The sequence below is a fragment of the Manis pentadactyla genome, chromosome 1 (genome assembly GCF_030020395.1).
Source record: "Manis pentadactyla isolate mManPen7 chromosome 1, mManPen7.hap1, whole genome shotgun sequence".
NCBI classification, from domain to species: Eukaryota; Metazoa; Chordata; class Mammalia; order Pholidota; family Manidae; genus Manis; species Manis pentadactyla.
In genome coordinates this window covers 175,532,389-175,556,145 of record NC_080019.1, presented here as the reverse complement: position 1 = coordinate 175,556,145, position 23,757 = coordinate 175,532,389, and the positions used below count along the sequence as shown (strand labels likewise).

Genomic DNA, 23,757 nt, shown 5'->3' with positions numbered 1-23,757 from the left:
TTTCTCTGCCTGGCTTATTTCACTGAGCATAATACCCTCTAGCTCCATCCATGTTGTTGCAAATGGTTGGGTTTGTTTTCCTCTTATGGCTGAATAATATTCCATTGTGTATATGTGCCACCTCTTCTTTATCCATTCATCTACTGATGGACACTTAGGTTGCTTCCATTTCTTGGCTATTGTAAACAATGTTGCGATAAACATAGGGGTGCATCTGTCTTTTTCAAACTGGGCTGCTGCATTCTTAGGGTAAATTCCTTGAAGTGGAATTCCTGGGTCAAATGGTATTTCTATTTTTAGTTTTTTGAGGAACGTCCACACTGCTTTCCACAATGGTTGAACTAATTTACATTCCCACCAGTAGTTTAGGAGGGTTCTCCTTTCCCCGCATCCTCCCCAACATTTGTTGTTTGTGTTTTGGATGGTGGCGATCCTTACTGGTGTGAGGTGATCCCTCATTATGGTTTTAATTTGCATTTCTCTGATGACTAGTGATGTGGAGCATCTTTTCATGTGTCTGTTGGCCATCTGAATTTCTTCTTTGGGAAGTGTCTGTTCAGCTCCTCTGACCATTTTTAATTGGATTATTTTCTTTTTGTTTGTTGAGGTGTGTGAGCTTTTTATATATTTTGGATGTCAACTCGTTATCAGATCTGTCATTTATGAATATATTCTCCCATACTATAGGATGCCTTTTTGTTCTGTTGGGGGTGTCCTTTGCTGTACAGAAGCTTTTCAGCTTGATATAGTCCCACTATTCATTTTTGCTTTTGTTTCCCTTGCCCGGGGAGGTATGTTCATGAAGAAGTTGCTCATGTTTATGTCCAAGAGATTTTTGCCTGTTTTTTTCTAAGAGTTTTATGGTTTCATGACTTACATTCAGGTCTTCGATCCATTTCGAATTTACTTTTTTGAATGGAGTTAGACAATGATCCAGTTTCATTCTTTTACATGTAGCTGTCCAGTTTGCCAACACCAACTGTTGAAGAGGTTGTCATTTCCCCATTGTATGTCCTTGGCTTCTTTATCGTATATTAATTGACCATATATGTTTGGATTAATGTCTGGAGTCCCTATTCTATTCCACTGGTCTGTGGGTCTGTTCTTGTGCCAGACCAAATTGTCTTAATTATTGTGGCTTTGTAGTAGAACTTGAAGTTGGGAAGCGAGATCCCCCCTACTTTATTCTTCCTTCTCAGGATTGCTTTGGCTATTTCGGGTCTTTTGTGGTTCCATATGAATTTTAACACTATTTGTTCCAGTTCGTTGAAGAATGCTGTTGGTATTTTGATAGGAATTGCATTGAATCTGTAGATTGCTTTAGGCAGGATGGCCATTTTGACAATATTAATTCTTCCTAGCCAAGAGCATAGGATGAATTTCCATTTGTTAGTGTCCTTTTTAATTTCTCTTAAGAGTGTCTTGTAGTTTTCAGGGTATAGGTCTTTCACTTCCTTGGTTAGGTTTATTCCTAGGTATTTTATTCTTTTTGATGCAATTGTGAATGGAATTCTTTTCCTGATTTCTCCTTCTGCTAGTTCATTGTTAGGATAAAGGAGTACAACAGATTTCTTTGTGTTAATTTTGTATCCTGAAAGTTTGGTGAATTCCGATATTAGTTCTAGTAGTTTGGGAGTGGAGTCTTTAGGGTTTTTTATGTACAATATCATATCATCTGCAGATAGTGACAGTTTGACTTCTTCTTTACCAATATGGATGCCTTGTATTTCTTTGTTTTGTCTGATTGCCGTGGCTAGGACTCCAGTAGTGTGTTGAATAACAGTGGGGAGAGTGGGCATTCCTGCCTTGTTCCCGATATTAGAGGGAAAGCTTTCAGCTTCTCACTGTTAAGTATGATGTTGGCTGTTGGTTTGTCATATATGGCCTTTATTATGTTGAGGTACTTGCCCTCTATACCCATTTTGTTGATGATTTTTATCATGAATGGATGTTGAATTTTGTCGAATGCTTTTTCAGCATCTCTGGAAATGATCATGTGGTTTTTGTTCTTCTTTTTGTTGATGTGGTGGATGATGTTGATGGATTTTCTGATGTTGTACCATCCTTGCATCCCTGAGATGAATCCCACTTGATCATGGTGTATGATCCTCTTGATGTATTTTTGAATTCAGTTTGCTAATATTTTGTTGAGTATTTTTCCATCTATGTTCATCAGGGATATTGGTCTATAATTTCCTTTTCTGGTGGAGTCTTTACCTGGTTTTGGTATTAGAGTGATGCTGGCTTCATAGAATGAGTTTGGAAGTATTCCCTCTTCTTCTATTTTTTGGAACACTTTAGGGAGAATGGGTATTATGTCTTCTCTGTATGTCTGATAAAATTCAATGGTGAATGCATCTTGCCCGGGGATTTTGTTCTTGGGTAGTTTTTTGAATTGTCTAGTTTTTAAAACTGAATTGTAAGGGAATGAATGGATTCTGATATTAAGCATTATACCTATTAAAAATAATAGATAATTCAGGTAAACAGGCATATTGGGATTACTTAGTGTAAGCTCACACAGCTCTGTGGGAAATCACTCTAATAATTGTTCAAAATGTTGACCTAGAGAAGGGTCAAGGGTAAATTATGCTAACTTCACTCTCTTAAAAGGGCAGGAAGTAGGAAAGTGCTTGGATAGCTGGGGTTCTGTAATAACATCTCACTGTATCAGACTCTCTAATTTCTTAGTTACTGAAGTGATGAGGTAGAGAATGGTCATCTGTGTCTGGTTCACCAACTCTAGTTGGATTTCAGTGATATGGATAAAGGTACTAAGTCTCTATAGTGTGCTAGTCCAGAGTACTGTTTCTCTGTTGCTGTTTGGATTTTGACCTGCCTTATCTTCTATTTGTGGAATGCTTAGAAAGCATGCATGGAGTCTTTTAAAGTTTCTTATGAACTATGATTAGCTATTAGAGAGTAGTGTTCCAAATACATTTATGGTCCATGTAATGAGAATTGAAAAGGTGGATAACTTTATTGTTGATCTGAAGAAAAAGGATTATCATGACAAAGTACTTTTTTCTCATTTGGAGATCTAAGAGAGTCTTGGGCTTAATTGGCTAATAAACCAGAAAGGTTGAGTGTTTAAGATTTCTTTCCAAGGAAGGCTAACCTATCTTTTAAAAATTCCTCTACTTCTCCTTATTCCATAAAACTGGTTAATTCTTTATAATGATTAACCACTTTTTTCATGACTTCTGTTGAAGTTATTGAGCTAAGTCAAATCGCTGCTCGTAAACTTTTGAGTTTGTAGAGGCGGCGCCTGAAGAATTGGAGGTGCTGGAGTTATGCTTGGCGTTTGACCGACGGTATTACAGGTGCATTTACTGTTTTATCAGAATTTCAGAGCTTTCATGTTATACATGTTATTTAAACTCTGAAGGGAAGGAGGGAGCTTTGAATTGGTAGGGTTTCAATAACATGTGCAGTTAACCCTTGAACAACCCAGGTTTGAACTGCATGGGTTCACTTACATGCAAATTATTTTCAATAAACTGGAAATTTTTTTGAAGATTAGTGACAATTTGAAAAACCATTTTTTTAGCTTACTTCAGACCACAGTATTCAATACATATAACATACAAAACTTATGGGGAAGCGACTGTTCATGTTACCAGTAAGGCTTCCCGTCAACAGTAGGCTATTAGGAAAGATTTTGGGGAATCAGAGTTATATGTGGATTTTAACCCTCACATTGTTAAAGGGTCGATGTATTTTCTCGCTCTATATATATATCATCTTTACATAATGTGTAATAATATGCACAATATTAATTGGATGTTGTATAATAGTTCCATGCTTATTTACTAAAAAATGGAATATACTTTTTTTTTTTGAGAGGGCATCTCTCATATTTATTGATCAAATGGTTGTTAACAACAATAAAATTCTGTATAGGGGAGTCAATGCTCAATGCACAATCATTAATCCACCCCAAACCTAATTCTCGTCAGTCTCCAATCTTCTGAAGCATAACGAACAAGTTCTTACATGGTGAACGAATTCTTACATAGTGAATAAGTTCTTACATGGTGAACAGTACAAGGGCAGTCATCACAGAAACTTTCGGTTTTGATCACGCATTATGAACTATAAAAGATCAGGTCAAATATGAATATTCGTTTGATTTTTATACTTGATTTATATGTGGATCCCACATTTCTCCCTTTACTATTATTATTATTATTATTATTATTATTTTTAATAAAATGCTGAAGTGGTAGGTAGATGCAAGATAAAGGTAAAAAACATAGTTTAGTGTTGTAAGAGAGCAAATGTAGATGATCAGGTGTGTGCCTGTAGACTATGTGTTAATCCAAGCTAGACAAGGGCAATAAAACATCCACGGATGCAGAAGATTTCTCTCAAAACGGGGGATGAGGTTCTAAGCCTCACCTCTGTTGATCCCCAATTTCTCACCTGATGGCCCCCCTGCGACTGTGCCTGTCTTAGGTTGTTCCTCCCTTGAGGAATCTTACCCGTCTCTGGCTAACCAGTCATCTTTCTGGGGCCATACAGGGAAATGTAAAGTTGGTAAGTGAGAGAGAAGCCATATTGTTTGAAAAGGTTAGCTTTTTACTTCTTTGCAGAAAAAATGGAATATACTCAAAATTTAAAAGGTGTTCGGTGATGTCTTCCTCCTCCTCCTGCTATGTAACTACCAGTTCCCTTTCCTGGAGACAACTGGCATTACAATTTGTTATGTACCTTAGATATTCTGAGTCTTCACAGGTTAGTTCTGTGAAATATATTTTGTACATACATACCTAAATTAACACTGGCTTTAGCATAAGAGTGTTAGAATTAAAACCAAATTTAAATCAATATAGAAAATTGCTATTGTTTTTCATCCTTAGTGGATTAATGAAGTTATTTTTCTGACCATGAGTTAGATGGGGAGTAAGTGCAAAGATGAGAGAGTGCTTCTCTTGACAATAAGAGGCAAAATGTTAATAATCATAACCATGAACACTTAATAGGACATTTAAAATATTTCCTACTGTTTGTGTATTTGAGAAATGACTTAGTGTCAAGTAGATACTATTTGTGTTCTTCTGAAAATGGTTGTTTATTTCATAGTAAAGAAAAAGACAAAAGATAATTAATTTTTTCCTTTAATTTTCCATTTTTCTAATATTTTAGATGAGTAGACCTGTTCTCTTGAGAGATCAGAGGCGCAGAGTGCGTCAGTGTCAGTGAAGCCTGTGCCTTTTACCTCTTTAAGAGCGCACGGTTTCATTCTGCTCCTAATTAAACACTCCTTAGTTTTTTACAAAAATATTTTTTATTTTTATAAAGTAATACATTGATGTGATTTAAAGAAATTGAAGAGGGCAGGAAGTCTTACTATGGCAGACAATCTTCTGTCCTCCATTTCTAGTTCTCAGAGGCAACCTTAACTGTGACAGCTGTTTCCTCTAGTAGTTTATGTCATATTTTTAATTACTATGCTTTTTGTCTATTTCCTAAAATTATTTTTAGATATTATTTATTGTCTTCTCGTTATGGTAGATATATCATCTCCATATTCCTTTTGGTAATTATACCCCTGTTTTTAGTTAAGTCACTATTTTATTTAAGTTTTTCAGATGGTTAATAGCATCTAGATACTCAGCAGTAGTCTTAGCAGAAGCAAGTAGTGTACAATGACCATATTCCCTTTTAAAAACAGCTTTGTTGAGATATAATTCACATACCATAAAATTCGTCCATTAAAATACACAGTTCAACGGTTTTTAGTATGTTCATAGTCATGTAGTCACCACCACAATTGAATTTTAGGACATATTTATCACCCCGAAAAGAAACCCATTAGTAGTCTTTCTTATATTCTCCTTCCTCCCGGTCTACACACCGCTAACCCACTCTCTCTACAGATTTGCCTCTTCTCTGCATTTCATATAAACGGAATCATACAATATGTGGCCTTCTGTGATTGGCTTCTTTTATTACTTCACATAATGGCTTCTGTGTTCATGCTGTAGCCTTTATCAGTACTTTATTCCTTTTTATTGCTAAATAATCTATTACATGGAAATGCTACCATTTGTTTATCCATTCATCAGTTGGTGGACATTTGGATTGTTACCTACTTTTTGGCTAGTGTGAATAATGCTGCTAAGAACATTCATGAAAAAGCTTTTGTGTGGGCCTATGTTTTCAGATCTCTTGGGTACATACCTAGGAGTGGAACTGCTAGGTCATAAGGTAACTGTTTAAAATTTTAAGGAACCATCAAACTGTTTACAAAGTGGCAATCACATTTTCTTTGCTTTTAATTTTTTAAATGAATTTTTAAAAATTGTCATTTTCTTTTTCTTTCATTGTTTGCAGTTACCATAATCTTGATTTTTTTTTTTCCCCCTCAAATTTACCAGGCATTCTCTAGATTCTACCCTACCTGCCAATATTTTCCTTGCTTGTCTTTTTTCTTTCTAGACTTCATATCTTACTGCTGGGATCTGGCTTGGTTGTTCTCCAGACTGCACTGTACAGCTCTCATCCTCCGACTTTTTTCATTGCCCTTCAGGATCCTCTCTCTTGTCCTGGATCCCATCTCCTTTTCATTGAGCAGATCTTACATAATATAATTACTTCAGCCAGCAGTGCTCAAAGTATTAACTGCTTGGTAAATGTATTTGGAAAAGTTGTTGGTTTTTTTCACATCTGTTCCAAAAGGATAGTTAAGAAACTAATACACTTTTTTGGCAAATGTCTTTTTCAGTATCTGGGCACTGAGGCACCGGGGTTTGGGAGGTTACTTTGTATCATTATGATCAAGTGATCACCATGCCAACATGAAGCAACGACATAAAGCAAGTGCAGAAATCTGAACAATATTAAGAAATTGCTCAAACCAGAGCTGTTCAATAGAAATATAATGAAAGCTGCAAAGGTGAGTCACATACATAATACATACTTCTAGGAGCCACATTAAAAAGTGGAAGAAGACACAGGTGAACTTGATTTTAATAATTTATTTAAACCATATATATCAAAAATATTATTTCAACGGATAATCAAATATAAAATTTACTAATGAGTTATTTTACATTCTTTTTTTCTTTGGTATTAAATCTTCACAACCTTGTGAGTATTTTACACTTGCGGCATATCCTAATTTGTAGTAGCCACATTTTAAGTACTCAATAGCTACATGTCACCAGTGGTTACTGTGTTGGACAGTGCATGTTTAGAATTTTGTCCAGGATTTATGTTATTTGTAATACTGTTTAATCTTAGTCTGTTTATTCTCAAGGAACAGATTAAGGTATAGGTGGTTTAAAAACACTTCACTGACTTGTCTCATTGCTTTGTTTTTAGTCATGTCATCAGTTTATTTTGAAATTTTATATTAAAGGAGACTGAGAGATTGGTGTTCTTCGGTAAGGTGCTTACTATACGAGGTAATGGTTTTTTCCCCATATTTTAGCATAAATGTGTAATGAAATCCTTATTGGTATGCTTGTTAGATGCTGTCATTGCCATGATAGTCCTGGTCCCAAATGCCATTAGTCTATTTTTTGTCATATATTCTCTCACCTTGCTGTTTCAAAGACCTACCCAGCTTTCAGAGTCTCAAATGCCACCTCAGCCATTTAATCTACCCCAAGGCATGAAATTCATTGGCCTGTAACTCTTGCAGCACTCTCACAATTGTTATATTCTGCTTTGCATTATAGCCAACTTGTTTTCTCTCTTCCGAAGCGGATTATAAGTTCCAGTATGGCAAAAACTCACATTTGTATTTCCTGCAGTGTAGAACACACAGTGCTTTCTATATTGGGTCACTTAAAACATATTTGAGTTGAGGCAACCTTGTAATGGTAGTTACCCATATACTACCCATGGTAGTTATGGATAAAGAACTATCACTGATATTCATAGGAACATAAATTTTGATGTAAGAAATTAATTCATAAAGTTAAACTTGGGCTTTTGTTTAAACATGAAAGAGCAAAAATAAGGAAAGGAAAGACACAGAAATAGAGACACTTATACTGTCTATGTGCACAGCACTGAGTGGCTCTGAACTCTGTGGATGAATAGCTGAATGAATCAAAGAACTCAGGCTAGGTTGCACTGGTTGGTAAACATATTACCTTTGGAACATTGAGCCTGTCCAGCTACTACAATACCTGAAAGCATTCTAGGATTTTATTTGGAGTGGGTGAGTTTAAAAGATTTGAAACAGTGAAATCTGACAGATCAATTTAGTTTCACCAAGTAGCTTATTCGGCAAGAGATAAAATAAACAGACAATATTTAAATACAAACAGGCCCTTTCATCACTGTCATGTACTTAGCTGTGTAATTGCATTATGGGAATTTATGAAAACTTTAATTTTTACAGGACCTATTGTTGTGTCTCTAAGATACTTGTTTGATATACTAGTGTATATTTGGATATTAGTTTAAGAGCGTTCCCAGAGAGAGTGAGAAATACTAATAAATATGGGTTCTCTTGTTAAATAATCCAGCTCTTAAATAGCTGTCAAATTTGGCTGTATTTGGTTTTGAGAAATCATGTTGTCAGGATAATAATGTGATTTCTACTGATAAACATTGTATCTGCCTCTGTGACTAATTGTGTACATTGTGAGATGTTTGGCTGGCCTAGGGTGTGATTCTTGGATGTGGAAGTGATTTATTTATTTTCTCTAAATAGCAAATGCTTGCAGTGCCCTTCTTGAAATCCAAGAGAAGTTATTAAAGAACAAAGTGTAGTTCTGTTTTAATTTGGTTGAACATCAGAAATAACCTTTATTGAGAGACTTTTGAGTCCTTAGTATTATATGTATTTACCTTCTGTCAGTTTCTAGAAAATTAAAGAACAGCTGTGGTGTGCTTTCAACAGATAGAGAAAGTGTCCTAGTATTATATTTCTGCTATAGTCGAGCATGAGTACTTAGTAAGAAACAAAGGTGTGTATGTCATGCCTTTTAAAATGGGAGCAGGTGGACCAATTCCTGATGTCTTTAGAAAAGAAAGATCCTTAGAGACAGAAGATTCTCTGACTCTACTGCCTTGTATGTTGCATCAATATAAATTGTACAGTATTCAGCTATCAGCATTAATTTAGGAGTAAGATGTTTAAAAATGCAGTTTTACCTTATGTTCCAATGAAAACAAAAACCCACCTTTTTAGTTCTCATTTATACCTGAGAAAAGTGTGTTTCTGAAGTTTAGGGAAGAGGTGAGAAATGCTGTTGTGGACTGTAGGAGTGAGGGGGAAGAAGCTAATTACAAAAAAGTTTGTGGTTATGATGGGTACTGAGTTTCCCTGGATGCTATTGATGGTAGCCCACATCTTACAAATAGAGTAATTCAGATTCAGCTACCCTTTGAATGTTTACTGTGTGTGCCAAGCACTATCATTTTACTTAACTTTAATAATGCTTTGAGACAATATTATCTGCATTCAATGAATGAAGAAGCTAAGTTAAAAATATTTTAATTGATTTATTCAGGATCTTACAGCTAGTAGGGAATAGATACAACATGTTGAACTGAGGCTGCCAGATGTCAAGTATAAGAAAAAAAAAAGTACTTACTATGTCATTGTACTATACTGAGCAATTTATTTCTATTTCATTTAATATTTACCACAATGTTGTAGGCAAATGTAGTTTACAAATGAGGAAACTGAGGCTTACCAGGACTTAGGTAGCCAGCAAATTTTATAGCCATACTTTAAACTTGTTCTTTTAACTGCTACATTATATGGCCTTCATAATTTAGAAAGTGAATAGGAAAATTGTGTGAAATTGGTTGAATTAGGATTTCTTGAATGTTGCTTACCAAGGAGAAAGTAATTGTCAGTCATTTACGAGTAAAGTTAAACTGTTTTAACCTTTTAAAATAAAAAATTGAAGAGCAAATACCTTGCTTTTAAAATTAATAAGGTCTATAAAACAGTGGATAAGGAAACGGCTAAAAAATGTAGTTGAAATCCATACTGCAAAGACAGTTATGAGCAGATCTTGTTATCTTTGAAGAAATTGAGGCTTAGAGAGGTTAGATAACTTTTACCAAGGCTTTATAACCGGCAAATGGCAGTGTCTGGATTCCAATCCAGGTAACGTAGTCTAGAGCTCTTACTCTTAACTACTTTACTGTCCTAAGAGAATGTGAATGTGTGAATAAAAAAGAGCCTTGCTACCTCTGATAATTTGAAGGCACCAATTTTGAGCCCAGTTAACACATCATAGCTTGACTCAAGGCAAGTATTAGATTTCACCTGCTTCCATCCTTACTGTTTCCTGTGGTCACTTGTCTCAATATTTTTTGTTGTTGCTTTGTAGTATTCTTGCACATGAAGACCCTTTTTATCTAGTTGTCACTTAATAAATGTTGAAAAGTAAATCAGAAACTTAAAATGTTGAATTTTAAGTATAGTGACCAAATTTTAATACATCGGTTCATAATCATGTTTTTCTTTTTAAGAAGTATATTTGTAGTTTTTGAGGGTAGTTAAATGTTAATTTAAAAGGTCGGTTTATAGTTCTCATGACCTGGAGGAACTTTTCTTAGTTTATGAGTGTTTTAAGTGTCAGATTACAGTAAAATCCTGTGATGACGCTGAAGAATTCAGCTAGGTATAAAATTGGCTTCCATCCTCTGCTTAGAACTCCATGTTTTAGAGGGGATGGTTTCAGAGAATACTTTGTAAATTAAAGAACTTTTTTTGAGTGAGATTTGGTATCTTTTGGTATGTAAAGCTTTGTGTCTATATTTGACATCATAAGGCCAGAACCACCTCTTTGATCTGATATAGTGAGCTTAGACAAATTAACTTTTTTAACTTCAGTGCCTTACCTAGAAGTAGTGATAATACCTACCTTTCTGGCTGATTAAAGTTTAAAGGAGGTAGTTATGCATGTAAGGTGTTTGGCACAGGGTCTGGCACATAGTAATTTTAGCTGCTATTATTAGTATTGGTAATAAAAATGGTGAATGCTTAGGTATAGGTTTGTTACCTCTCTATCCTGGTGTGTGTGTGTGTGTGTGCGTGTGTGTGTGTGTGTGCATGTGTGCGTGTGTGTGTGTGTTCTAAGGATATGTGTAGGGTAGTCATAATAAAAATAGTGAATGCTTAGGTATAGGTTTGTTGCCTCTCTCCTGGTGTGTGTGTGTGTGTGTGCGCGCGCGCGCTAAGGGTATGTGTAGGGTAGTCATAATAAAAATAGTGAATGCTTAAGTATAGGTTTGTTACCTCTCTCTATCCTGGTGTGTGTGTGTGTGTGTGTGTGTGTGTGTGTGTGTGTGTGTGTGTGTGTGTGTGTGTGTTCTAAGGATATGTGTAGGGTAGTCATAATAAAAATAGTGAATGCTTGGGTATAGGTTTGTTACCTCTCTCCTGGTGTGTGTGTGTGTGTGTGTGTGTGTGTGTGTGTGTGTGCGCACGCGCGCTAAGGGTATGTGTAGGGTAGTCATAATAAAAATAGTGAATGCTTAGGTATAGGTTTGTTGCCTCTCTCCTGGTGTGTGTGTGTGTGTGTGCGCGCGCGCGCTAAGGGTATGTGTAGGGTAGTCATAATAAAAATAGTGAATGCTTAGGTATAGGTTTGTTGCCTCTCTCCTGGTGTGTGTGTGTGTGTGTGCACGCTAAGGGTATGTGTAGGGTAGTCATAATAAAAATAGTGAATGCTTAGGTATAGGTTTGTTACCTCTCTCCTGGTGTGTGTATGTGTGTGTGTGTGTGTGTGTTCTAAGTCATCAGGAAAGCCTCAAAATACAAAAAAAATTATTTGAGGAAAAATCATCAACTTTTTAAAGTAATGGAAATTCCATCTTGAATGTATTTTATGGGGCACTGAGAAAGTTGCAGTTCTTATTGAGGATCTGGCACCTTTTCAGTGAATACAGTTGTAATCAGATGTTAGTTTAGCCTAGTGTCTGTAAAGTTTTTGTTTGTTCTTAATGTGCGATGCATATTTTTAGTAGATCTGATGTCTGTGTAGTCAGTCTTTTTAAACTGCTTATTTTTCTTCTGAAAACTATTTTCAGATTGGTCCATATGCAGTGGCAGTTTGATTTGCACTGACTCTCAGGTATTACATGTTTAATTGTGATGGCCACAAGAAATTACTGTGGAGTGTGAAGATCTTTCCCCACACAACTTGGGTATCTACAGTCTTGTTCAGTAGAGTTAAATGGTCTGAGGTGCCCTCTGAAAGTTTGGAGAACTATTTAGAACTATTCAAAACCACTAAGGCTATTAACCGTGAACTGAGTTAAGCAGAATACTACATTTCTTCCCTTCAGTTTTTACTCCTCCTTCTCAATTTTGAGAACATGAGGGAGAGAAGCTTTTTCTCCCCTCTGAAAAAAATTTTCTCCCGTCCTTTTTATTTCCTGCCTTGAAATAGCCAAGATCCATGGAGGCTTTAAGAACATCAAACAATTTTCACAGCATAAGGCAGAGTGATTTTCATGGCAAACCTTTTCTTATAAAGTAAAATTCTGTTTTTCTTTGCCAGGACATTTTTAAAGAGCATTTAGCCCACCTCACTGTTTTGTCACTAATTAGAGTGAGGAAAGGAGAGGATGAGTCACAGGCTCCTTCCTTCTCTCCTTCTCTTATTCATTGCCCTTTGCACTTAGCTCTTAGTGAACTTGGCTGCTAGTAGAATGGGGTCATTTTCATTATTTTTTTGTTCTGTTTTTTTAGGGAATCTGGTATTCCCAAACAGGTGGTGGCTATTTTTTTTCTATTTTGGGGTGTTTACTGTTTAATTACTCATACATTTTTAAGAGTAGGTAGAATTGTGTAATGAACCACCATGTATCCATTTCCAGTTTCTATAGTTTTTAATATGTGGTCAGTTTTGTTTCATCTGTATCCTCACCACTACCCCAAATGTTTTTCAAGCAAATTTCATATGTTATATGATTTTTTTGGGAAATACTTCTCTAAGAGAGCTTAAAACAAACAAATATAACTACAGCACTGTGATTCTACCTCTTGAATATTTTAAAAATTCCTTAAGATCATCAAATACCCAGTCAGTCAGTGTTCAACTTTCCTGACTGTATTTTTTTTCTCCTTTAAAAAAATAGTTTTGTTTGAATTAGGATCCAAAACAAGGTCCGTATGTTACATTTGGGTGCTATTTTTAAATCTCTTTAGTCAGTGATAATTTTCTTTTCCTTGCCTGATGTCTTTTCCTTTTGTTGAAGAAATTTGTCCTTTGGAATTGCCCATATTATGGCTTTTGCTGATAGTATCCCAGTGGTCATTTAATAGATATTCCTGCATCCCCTGTATTTCCTGCAAACTGTTGGATTTTTCAGTCAGACTTATTAGGTGTTGCTGAATATTTCCTGTTACATACTATCAGGTGGCTAATACATCTAGTAATCTGTCTCTCTTTGTGATGTTATGATTGATCCCTGGGCTTTATTCTTGTCAGCCCAATTCACCATCCATTATAAAATTCCCCATCAGCCTCTCATCTAATGGTTTTAACAGTCATTGACAAGTATTGTGTAGATCAAGGGTGGGCAAACTACAGCCCATGGGCCAAGTCTGATCCACTGCTTGTTTGTAAATATTATTGAAAGGTGGGCACACTAGCTCCTTTACATACTGCCAATAGCTGCTTTTGTACTACAGCAACAATGGCAGAATTGGGTAGTTAAGACAGGCTGTATTAGCCTGTAAGGCCTAAAATATTTACTGTAGGGCCCTTTATAGTAAAAGTTTGCTGACCCCAGTCTAGATAATTGTATCTAATGGTGGTGATAATTTTATCATTTCTTCTGTCGTATTTGCTGGAGTTCTATAAAAAGAACTTCTTGCCTCAATTATATGATTATTCTGAGGAACAGCAGGATAAAGGCTTGATTATTTTCCTAGTATTTGGTAGAGGTGGCCAATGACCAGTGAGGTTTTGTTTGTTTTTAGTATCCATGTGAACCCCTGCTTTTGAATATGTTTGATGTTTTTATCTTTTTAAATTTACTTTTTTAATTCTCAATTTGTGTCATCTTTAGCCAGTGGGAGACCCTTCATGTTTGCTCTTGTATCCTTCGATAAAACCTTTGGTAAACCCTGTTTTCTAGTTTATAAGGTGTTTCAGACTCCTCTTGTACATCACCTGCATCATATCCAGAACCAGTTATTTCTATAAGGGGTTCAGATTCCTGTTAGTGGAAAATAGTATTTAAAGATCATAGTCTGGGTATTTGTTGCTATGGGTTGGTTGTTGTTTCTAGGCCCTCTTAGTGGACAGAGCTAGTGTGTGTGTGTGTGTGTGTGTGTGTGTGTTTGTAATTTTTCTTACTGTGGTAACACACACATAACAAAACTGACCATTTGAACCATTTAAAAGTACACAATTAAGTGGCATTAAGTATGTTCATAGTGTTGTGAATGTATCACCACTGTCTAGTTCCAGAACTTTTCCACACCCCAAAAGAAAATCCTGTATATACTAAGCAGTCACTCTGCATTCCTCCCTCCCCCAAAACCATGATGGAACTGTGTGCTGACTATGGATTTGCTTGTCCTAGACAGTTCATATAAATAGAATCATATAATATGTGACCTTTTGTGTCTGGCTTCTTTCACTTAGTATGTTTTCAAGATCTATTCATCTTCTAGCATGTGTCAGTACTTCAGTCCTTTTTATGGTTGAATAGAATTCCATTGTATGGATCTACCAAATTTTGTTTATCTATTTAGTTGGACATTTTGGTTGTTTCCAGCTTTTGGCTATTGTGAGTAGTGCTGCTGTGAACATTTATGTACAAGTTCTTGATTGAGCACTTGTTAATCTTCTTGGGTATTCATCTAGGAGTGGAATTTTGGGGTCATATGGTAGGTAATTCTGCATTTAATTTTCTGCATTGCTGTCAAACAGTTTTCTACAGTGATTGTGCCATTTTACCTGCCAACCAACGGTGTATGAGAGTTGAAGTTTTTCCACATCTCCAACACTTTCCATTTTCTAATAATGGCTATCCTAGTTGGTGTGAAGTTGTATCTCATTATGATTTTGAATTGCTTTTCCATTTCATGGGCTTTTGGCCATTTTCATATTTTTCTGGAGAAATGGCTGTTAAAGTCCTTTGTCCATTTTTAAATTGGGTTGTCTTTTTGTTATTGAGTTGTAAAGATTCTTAAATATATTCTGGATACTAAACCCTAATCGTATACATGATTTGAGAATATATTCTCCCAATTTGTGGGATGTCTTTTCACTCTCTTGATAGTGAATTTTTTTTTATTGAAGTGTTGTTGATATTCAATCTTATGTTGGTTTCAAATATACAACACAGTGGTTCAACAGTTATCCATATTATTAAATCCTCACCCCCTCTAGTGTGGTTACTATCTGTCAGTGTAGTAAGATGTTACAGAATTGTTAACTGTGTTCTTTCTCCATGCTGTACTATCATATCATCCCTGTGACCAACTTATTTTGTGATTGCAAATTATTGTGCCCCTTTATCCCCTTCACCCTCCCCACCAACCTACCCCAATGCGTCCCCCTCGGTAACCATTAGTCCCTTCTTGGTGTTTATGAGTCTACTGCTATTTTGTTCCTTCTGTTTTGCATCATTTTTATATGCTACAAATAAGCGAAATCATATGATATTTATGTTTCTCTGCCTGGCTTATTTCACTGAGCATAATACCCTCTACATCCATCCATGTTGTTGCAAATGGCAGTGTTTCTTTTTTTATGGCTGAATAATATTCCATTGTGTATATGTACTACATCTTTATCCATTCATCTGTTGATGGACACTTCGGTTGCTTTGATATCTTTGCTAGTGCAGCTGTAAACATAGGGGGTGCATGTATCTTTTCGAATCAAGGATTTTGTTTTCTTCAGGAAAATTCCTAGGAGTGGAATTACTGGGTCAAATGGTATTTTTACTTTTAGTTTTTTGAGGAACCTCCATGTTGCTTTCCACAATGGTTGCATCAATTTACATTCCCACCAACAGTGTAGGAGGGTTCCCATTTCTCTGCTTGATAGTGTATTTTGATGCACAAAGGTTTTAATTCTTGATGAATTTGTATGTCGCTACATCTTTCTTCTTTGTGCTTTTGGTGTCATATCTGAAAAGTATTGCCAAATCCAAAGTCATGAAGATTTATCCATGTATATACTTCTAAGGATTTTTATAGTCTTATGTGTAGGTCCCTGATCCAGTAGGTCTCTGAGGTAAGGGTCCAGTTGTCCAAGTTCCATTTGTTGAAGAGCCTGTTCTTTTCCCACTGAATGTTCTTGGCATCATTGTTGATAATCAATTGACTATAGATGCCTGGATTTATTTTTTTATCTCAGTAGTATTCCACTGATCTGTATTTATGCCAATACTACACTGTGTTGATTACTGTAGCTTTGTAGTAGGCTTTGAAATTGGAAACTTTAAGTAGTCCAACCTAGTTCTTTTTTCAAAGATTATTTTGGCTATTCAGAATCCTTTGCAATTCCGTATGAATTTTAGGATCTTTTCCATTTCTGCAAAAAACACCTTTGGGTTTTTGATAGGAATTATGTTGAATCTGTAGTTTGCTTTGGATAGTGTTGACATCTTAACAAGTATTAAGTCTTCTGATCCATGAGCATGGAATCTTTCCTTTTATTTAAGTCTTCTTTAATTTCTTTCAGTAATGTTTAGCAGTTTTCAAGTCTTGTACCTCCTTGGTTAAGCTTATTCCTAAGTGGTATTTTGTGTTGTTGTAAACTTTTTCAGATTTTTTTATTGCTAGTGTATAAAAATATAACTGATTTTTGTGTGTTTATCTCATATTCTGCAGCATTGCCTAATTTGTTATATGATTATTTAAATGAGAAAATACACCATGAGTTCATACCAGTATTTGCAAATCTGATTTCATTTCATGATTAAGTATAGAATTATAAGATTTTCCCTTTAACTTTTTAAACTTTATAACTCTTTAATACTAAAAATCTTTAGAGTAGTGAATTACTTGCTTTATTTGTATTTATATTTATTTTTATATTATACATACTTAATAGTATTGTTATTTTGAGATTGTAGAAAATGATTGCTGAAAACAATTTAAGAATTCTTGCAATTAATGTAAATTGTACTAGGTTTAGAGTCAAATTACTGTTTTAAAAATCATTTGAAATGATTTCTCTCTGAGGGTAAGCCACCCATTTGGTATATAGTTAGGTTCATTTGTTCATTTTACTGTCAAATTTTGGGAATAACCTATTTTAATTCTGTTTTACAATTATGTAAAATGTTTACATGGTTCCAAAACCAAAACTACAATATGAAGTATAATCAGAAAAGTCTAGCTTTTATCTTCTGTCTCCCCAAGAGGTAACCAGCTTTACTAGTTTTTAGTTATTTTAAAAAAGTATATGTATACTTACTCATATTTCTCTCTCCTTCTTAGATAAAACTTATACTTTGTTTTGCATCTTGCATTATTTTTAACTTAAAAATCCTGGAAATACAGTATATAGAGTTCTTCCTTACTCATAGTATATAGAGTTCTTCCTTACTGCTTGTTCTACATGTACAGCACTCTCGAGTTTTTTTCAAGCAGTTCCATATAATGGATAATAAAGTGTTACATAAGGAAAATTTTGATGGAACCCAGTATCTGGTTCTTCTTGCATTGAAAGTATTTTATTTTTCATAGAGATACTATTTTACCATAAATACTTAAACACCATAGAAACATACACAATAAAAAGTGTATAAAGTTTTCTCTGATTCCCATCTGTCTACTTTCTCTCTCCCCCTCTTTCCAAAAATTACTACTAGTAAGTTAGTTCAAGACATTTTTCTAGGAGTGTACAACATTTGTATATATGACAAATGGTTTTTATGTAAATTTTGAATCATATAGTGACTATTCTGCAAATTGATTTTTTAATGTATTATTATCAATTGAGCTTTAAATTTGGATAATGAAGATTCCTGAGTATAAATAAGACTTAAAAAATGATTTTGAGACTTTTTTTCTTCTCTTTAGTTAACACTAGGTAATATATTTCTGTGTGTGTTTATAACTTCCTAAATTTTCTGTATTGTAATTCTGTTCTAAAATTAGAAGGTGGTGTGTACAGTGTGTATTCTTCTTAGACTCAAACTTACATGTTAAGAAATTGAGAAAAATTTTACTGTTGTAATCTTTTGTGACTTAATACTAAAAAATAAATCCAAATAATGTCAGGATGCCTACTGACAACCAGAGTTCAATGTACATGCCATGAAAGCAGGAAAAACTTTGCTTATCTTGTTATCACTGGGTCCCTAGCACCTTGGACAGCGACTAGTTCCGTATTCTTCCCACTCTGTATCTGTTTTATTTCCACCATGTAAATTATAAATGGCTTATGCTATACAAACTGTTCTGTGTTCTTTTTCACTTGTTCATGTATCATAGACATTTCCCATGTCACTACTTGAATATCTGCTTTATTTACTTTTAAGTGAAGGTATTAATGGAGATACTATATACTACATACTTATGCATCAATCTGTGTCACATTAGCAAAGTGGACAGTATTTGGGATGCCCAAACACCTCATGCCATGAGCATGATGCCACTCAGCAAAATGCCGCTGGAAGGCCTTGGGACCCCAGTAGGTGTAGTTTCCGCAAATCTCACAGTTGTAGCTCATATTTAGGCCATGAAGCTTATACAACCAGTACGGAATAGGTTTGCCATCCCAGCCAAGGGGCAGGTTTTTGGGGTTGTAAATGATCTCGTTTTCTTCATCCTCACTTTCACTGTCACTGATCTGCTCCTCCTCCTCCTCCTCTCGCTCTTCTCCTGTCCTGGCCTGCTTGTGCTGTACATTTTCATGAGTGAGATGTCGCTGTTCCCCAAGAATCTCTACATATTCATAGATCTGAGCTTCCAGGAAGGCAATGTCTTTGTTCCTCTCAGTGTCTCGCTTGATGCCCTTTGACTTAGGGTTTTTGGCAAACAGGGAAGTGTCAAGTGACTCCAAAGACTTTCCTTTGGTGCTGAATAGCCTCTGGGCTCGCTCTTCTAGGGTCCTGCCACACTTCAGGCCTAAAGCTAAGAGTGCCGATTTTAATCTGTCAAGACCCAGGGAGGCCAACTCCTCCCAAGAGGAGAATGCGGAGAGGTCAAGATGGGCTCCAGCATGGGTCAGGGCACTGCTCGTCTCTTTCGGCCATCCAGGAAAGGTACCATTCTCCCACTTCTTCTCAAACTCATTCTGAGTCTTCCCAAACATTCTGATCTTGAAGGGGCTTCACTCGATCTGTATAATCTTGAAGGTACTCAAGCAGCATCTCCAGGTATCTCTTGTACTCTGCATTTTTCCTTTCTTTAGGAATGTCAAATAACTGGTCAAAGATGGACAGGTATGTGATATAGTCCAGCTTCTTGGAAGCCTTCAGGTTAATGTATTTGAGGTAACAGTCATGGAGATCAAGGTACCAACTGTATCCCTCTTCATCTGTGAACTCCACCAAGTTTTGTGCCTCTTCACTTGGATTCTCTCCAGCGTTCCGGAGCTCCTCAAATTCTACTGACATTGGCACACAGATCTCATTGGGGTGTTTCCGGTGGAATTCCTTTATTTGCTTGAGTCTATTATAAAATTCAGCAAACTCATTGGGTCCTGAAATGGCATTGAGCTCCTCTTTTCGTAACCCATCCTTATCATCCTACAAATCCCTCAGATTCCCGCTGACTTCCATATACCTATCTTGCATGGCCCGTGTGCGGTGGTCGGAATTGATCTGGTCCCGGAGCGTGGACTTTTTAGTGAGCATTTCTTTGGCCATGACGTCCATGAGCCTTTCCTTTTCCTCGTGATATCGCCGCTGCTGCTCCAGAATTGTTTCCATTTTCCCTCCACCAACGTACTGCTATTGAGGCCATGGATCTCTTGAGCATTTTTTGACAAACACACAAAATAGGAATTAAAATGAAGCAAAGTCTTTGATTTCTGCTAATTTGTTGATGTTTTTGGGCAATATAAATGGAAAAAAGAGTAGAAAGTTAAGTTTAAGCATTTAAAGTTTGAAGCCTGACAATGGCAAAATCACAAAATCCTTTAAATGTTAATTTTGTGGTTGCTGGCATTAAAGCTTTATCATACAAATAAGTGAAAGAAAGAAATGAAATAAAAAATGGACTTTGCTATATTTTCATGGTATTATGATCAGATATTTTCTCTATTCCAGTAGGAATTTACTAACTTTTAAAATTACTGTTTCACCTTAAGAATTGTTTTTTTTTTTTTTTTTTTCAAATCTTTTGAGTCTTATGTTTTCAGTTTTGTTCCTACCCTTTTCAGGAATTGAGGAAATGAGTTCCACCAGGTTACTGCTAATGAATCCTATTTACGTAGTATTAGGACTTGTGCTAGTTTTATGTAGTTTCACCCTTAAGGTGTTGTTAAAAAGTTTTTCTCATCCTTCTTGACCCCTTATTTTAGATATTGCAGCTGCTCACCCTGGCCGTGCACTATTCCCCTTCTCTCCATTATTTTTTTAAAAACACTTACCACCTTGTAGTATATAATTTACTTATTTTGTTTGTGTCTGCCCTTCCCTCCTCCCTACTTTAAAATATAAGCTCCAGTGAGTGCAAGGATTTTGGTTTAGGTCATTGTGTATTCCCAGAACTTAGAACAAAGCTGGCTACATAATGGATTTCAATGAATATCTTATAAATAATGAATAGTGGGCACTTACTATTTGTGGAATGATTGGATGATCTGTTTGGTTCGTGGAAGTGAAATTTATTCTAAGTGTTTACAGAAAATAGGGTTCCATAGTTGTCTGTTTCATTGTAGGCCTACTAATACAATTAAATTTATAGACAAGTTGGAATTTCTGAATTTATTCTGATTCCCAGAATATGTATCATTTGTTAATTTAATTATTAATTTTTATGATACTGCTTATTAACTATTGCTAAATGAATGCCAAAAAGACTAATAAGCTGAGTGGGGGAAAGACCTATTTTGTTGTGAGATTCAGGCCTTTCTGGTCTTTGTGAAGCGGCTGGACTAATGTTTAAGAGCTCTCTTGTTTTCTCTCTGACTTTAAGATTCATTCCAGGGACTTTGTGTTTTTAGGTATTTCTTTGAAAATTAGAAACTGTGAGGAAGTAAGTTGGATGAAACTTGCTGCGTGATTGCATTTTTGAAATCAAAACGGTTGAATGTTAATTAGCCCTACATCTTTGTGTGAAGGCTTTTAGACTTCAGTGCTTATGAGACTCATTATTAGAGAAACAGGTGTTAGATATTCCAAGTTCTCCACATTTGTTCATCCAGTTCTTAAGGTCATCTGTATGCTAGGTAATATGTTATGTGCTAGAGTCTTGAGGGTACAAAAGTCAAGTAGAGCAGATGCAGTATGAAGAGACCATGAAAATGTTTGTTTCACAGTGCCTCCTCTTGGGGTTTCTCAGAAGACAGAGTTTATTTTCTTGGGTATTCTGAGGTTTGATATAATTTAAATTGAAAGTGAGAATGAGGCATTAACTATTAAGATGTATAATTGTGCATAATTTTAGTATCAGTTTGCTGTTGGGCTTTATACACATGTATGTTTTTTTGAAGAAATTAGCATTTATTGAATATTGTGTCTTAACCCTCTTTACATGCTTTATTCTTTTAACAAAGTCTTTATAACAATCTTAAGAGGTAGGAATTATTGTCAGTATTTTACAAATAAGAAATTTGAGTTTCAGAAAGGTTAGTGATTTGCTTAAGGTTCATAGTTTATAAGCTGTGGATTTTAAATCAGGTCTGTTGATGCTAAAGTCTATAAACTTTTTGTGACATTTTCCAAAAGAATTTGATAGTATTATTTTTAAATTGTTCATTGATAATGTTAAATAACAAGTTGTACTGAAATTGAAACTGTGTTGCACATTTTTTTTTCCAACTTGAATATCTGGCTTTTGAGCCAGAGTATTTCAAAATAAAAATATTTTTTTCTTATAAAATGGCAAATATGTTTTTTTAGAGAGAGAAGTACAAGGTTGAGAGAAGAGAAAAAGAGAAGAAAGGTAACTGGGATGAGGAGAGAGAGCGTTCTATTGGTCTGTTGTTAACTTTTTGGCATACAGGTGGTATTTAACATAATATAGTTTGGGTTACATAGTTCATGAGACCTGGAGTCAAATCTGGGCCCCACCATCTAATGGTTTTGTGATTTGAAGTTTTCATCATTGGGGAAAAATTACTTACTTCAGTTTTGCAGAAGAGATAACTGAGGTTTTTAGAGGGGAAATCACATCACAGAGTTTTGATTAAATGTGGTAAGACATTTAAATGCTTGGCACATACCTAAAATTCTAGGCTCATCCTAGTTCTTTGCACATAAATATATTATCTTTTACTGAAATGAATCATCAAAAATTATAATCTTTTTAAACCTATTATATCAAAGATCTCTTTCCATATAAATCACATTTTAAATAATCCACACAATGGGATGCTGTTAATACATTTGCCCATCCCCTTCTTAGTAGACACTTGTTTCTTTTTTGCAATTTCAAGTAATGCTTTAATGAATATTCTTGTAGCAAATCTTTGCATATGTTACAGTTGGAGGTTGAAGAGTATGTGTGTGCACTTTTAAATTTCTGATCCATACTGCTGGATTGCCTTCTAGAGAGGTTGTAAGGTTCTAACAATTTGTTTCTAATAGTAATTTATGTGGACACCTGTTGTCCTTCATTCTTACTGAATTAGATATTGTAGTGTTAAAACATTGATTTGATCAGTTTTAATTTACACTGCTTCGATTATAAGTTTTAGGGTTATTTTTCTACATACATATTGGCACCTTGTGTATTATACTATTTCCCATTAGTTTTTATATCTCCATTCCTATTTTGGAGGCTGTCTTTTCTTTAGTAATGTGAAAGAGCTTTTCATATATGAATACTATGAACTCACTATTGTATCTTGCAAGTATTTCCCCCCAAATTGTCCATTTTTCTTGTAATTTTGCCTATGTTTATTTTTGGATATATTAAAGTTAAAATATTTATGTCAGCATATGTCTTGCCAATGGGTTTCAGCCCTGGGCAAGTTCACTATGGATTCAATGAGACTGAGGAATGACAGTGGAACTTCTTGGGGTGGAAGGGTTTGTTACCCTGCTTGTTTCCGGGCGATAGGTTGAGCACTAGAATTACATCTGTATCCAACAGTCTGCAGGTCTGTAATCCTCCTTATCTCTGCCTCTGCCCAGAGCACTGAGCAGAGCTCTTTTTATAGTGACTCACTCAGTAATAGCTTATTGCCTCCTGGTGTGGAAGCAGCCTGGCAGCAGGCCAGTTACATAATTAAGTAGTTTAGGTTCAGGTGAGGATCCTGGCCATAAGAACTTTCACTTTATCCACAGCATATCTGTTGGCCTTCTTGCTTTGGAACCATGCGTAGAGAAGCTTGCTCCTCCACAAACTATGTAAATTGGCAGTTCTCAAACTTCTTGGTCTCAGGACCCCTTTATACTTTTAAAAACTACTGAGGACCCCTTGTTCATGTGGGTTAAGTTTGTAGATATTTGCCAACATTAGACATTAAAACTGAGAAATGTATAAAATATTAATGAATTTTTGAAGATAAGGCCTTTACATGTTAAAATCAACATTTTATTAATATTTGTTTCAGGTATGTTGGTGCTCCTGTATTGGGTGCATATATATTTATAATGGTTATATCCTCTTGATGGACTGAGCCCTTTATCATTATGTAATGTCCTTCTTTGTCTTTTGTTACTTTCTTTATTTTGAAG

At 35.4% G+C, this 23,757-nt stretch overlaps 1 protein-coding gene and 1 pseudogene across 6 annotated transcripts in view; one reads left to right on the top strand and one right to left on the bottom strand.

The window, feature by feature from the left end:
* Positions 1-23,757, top strand: part of GSK3B (glycogen synthase kinase 3 beta) — a 229,100-nt gene that overhangs the window by 10,273 nt on the left and 195,070 nt on the right. The gene's annotated exons all lie outside the window — the stretch shown is intronic.
* LOC118911442 (splicing factor 3A subunit 3-like) lies at positions 18,480-19,872 on the bottom strand (annotated as a pseudogene).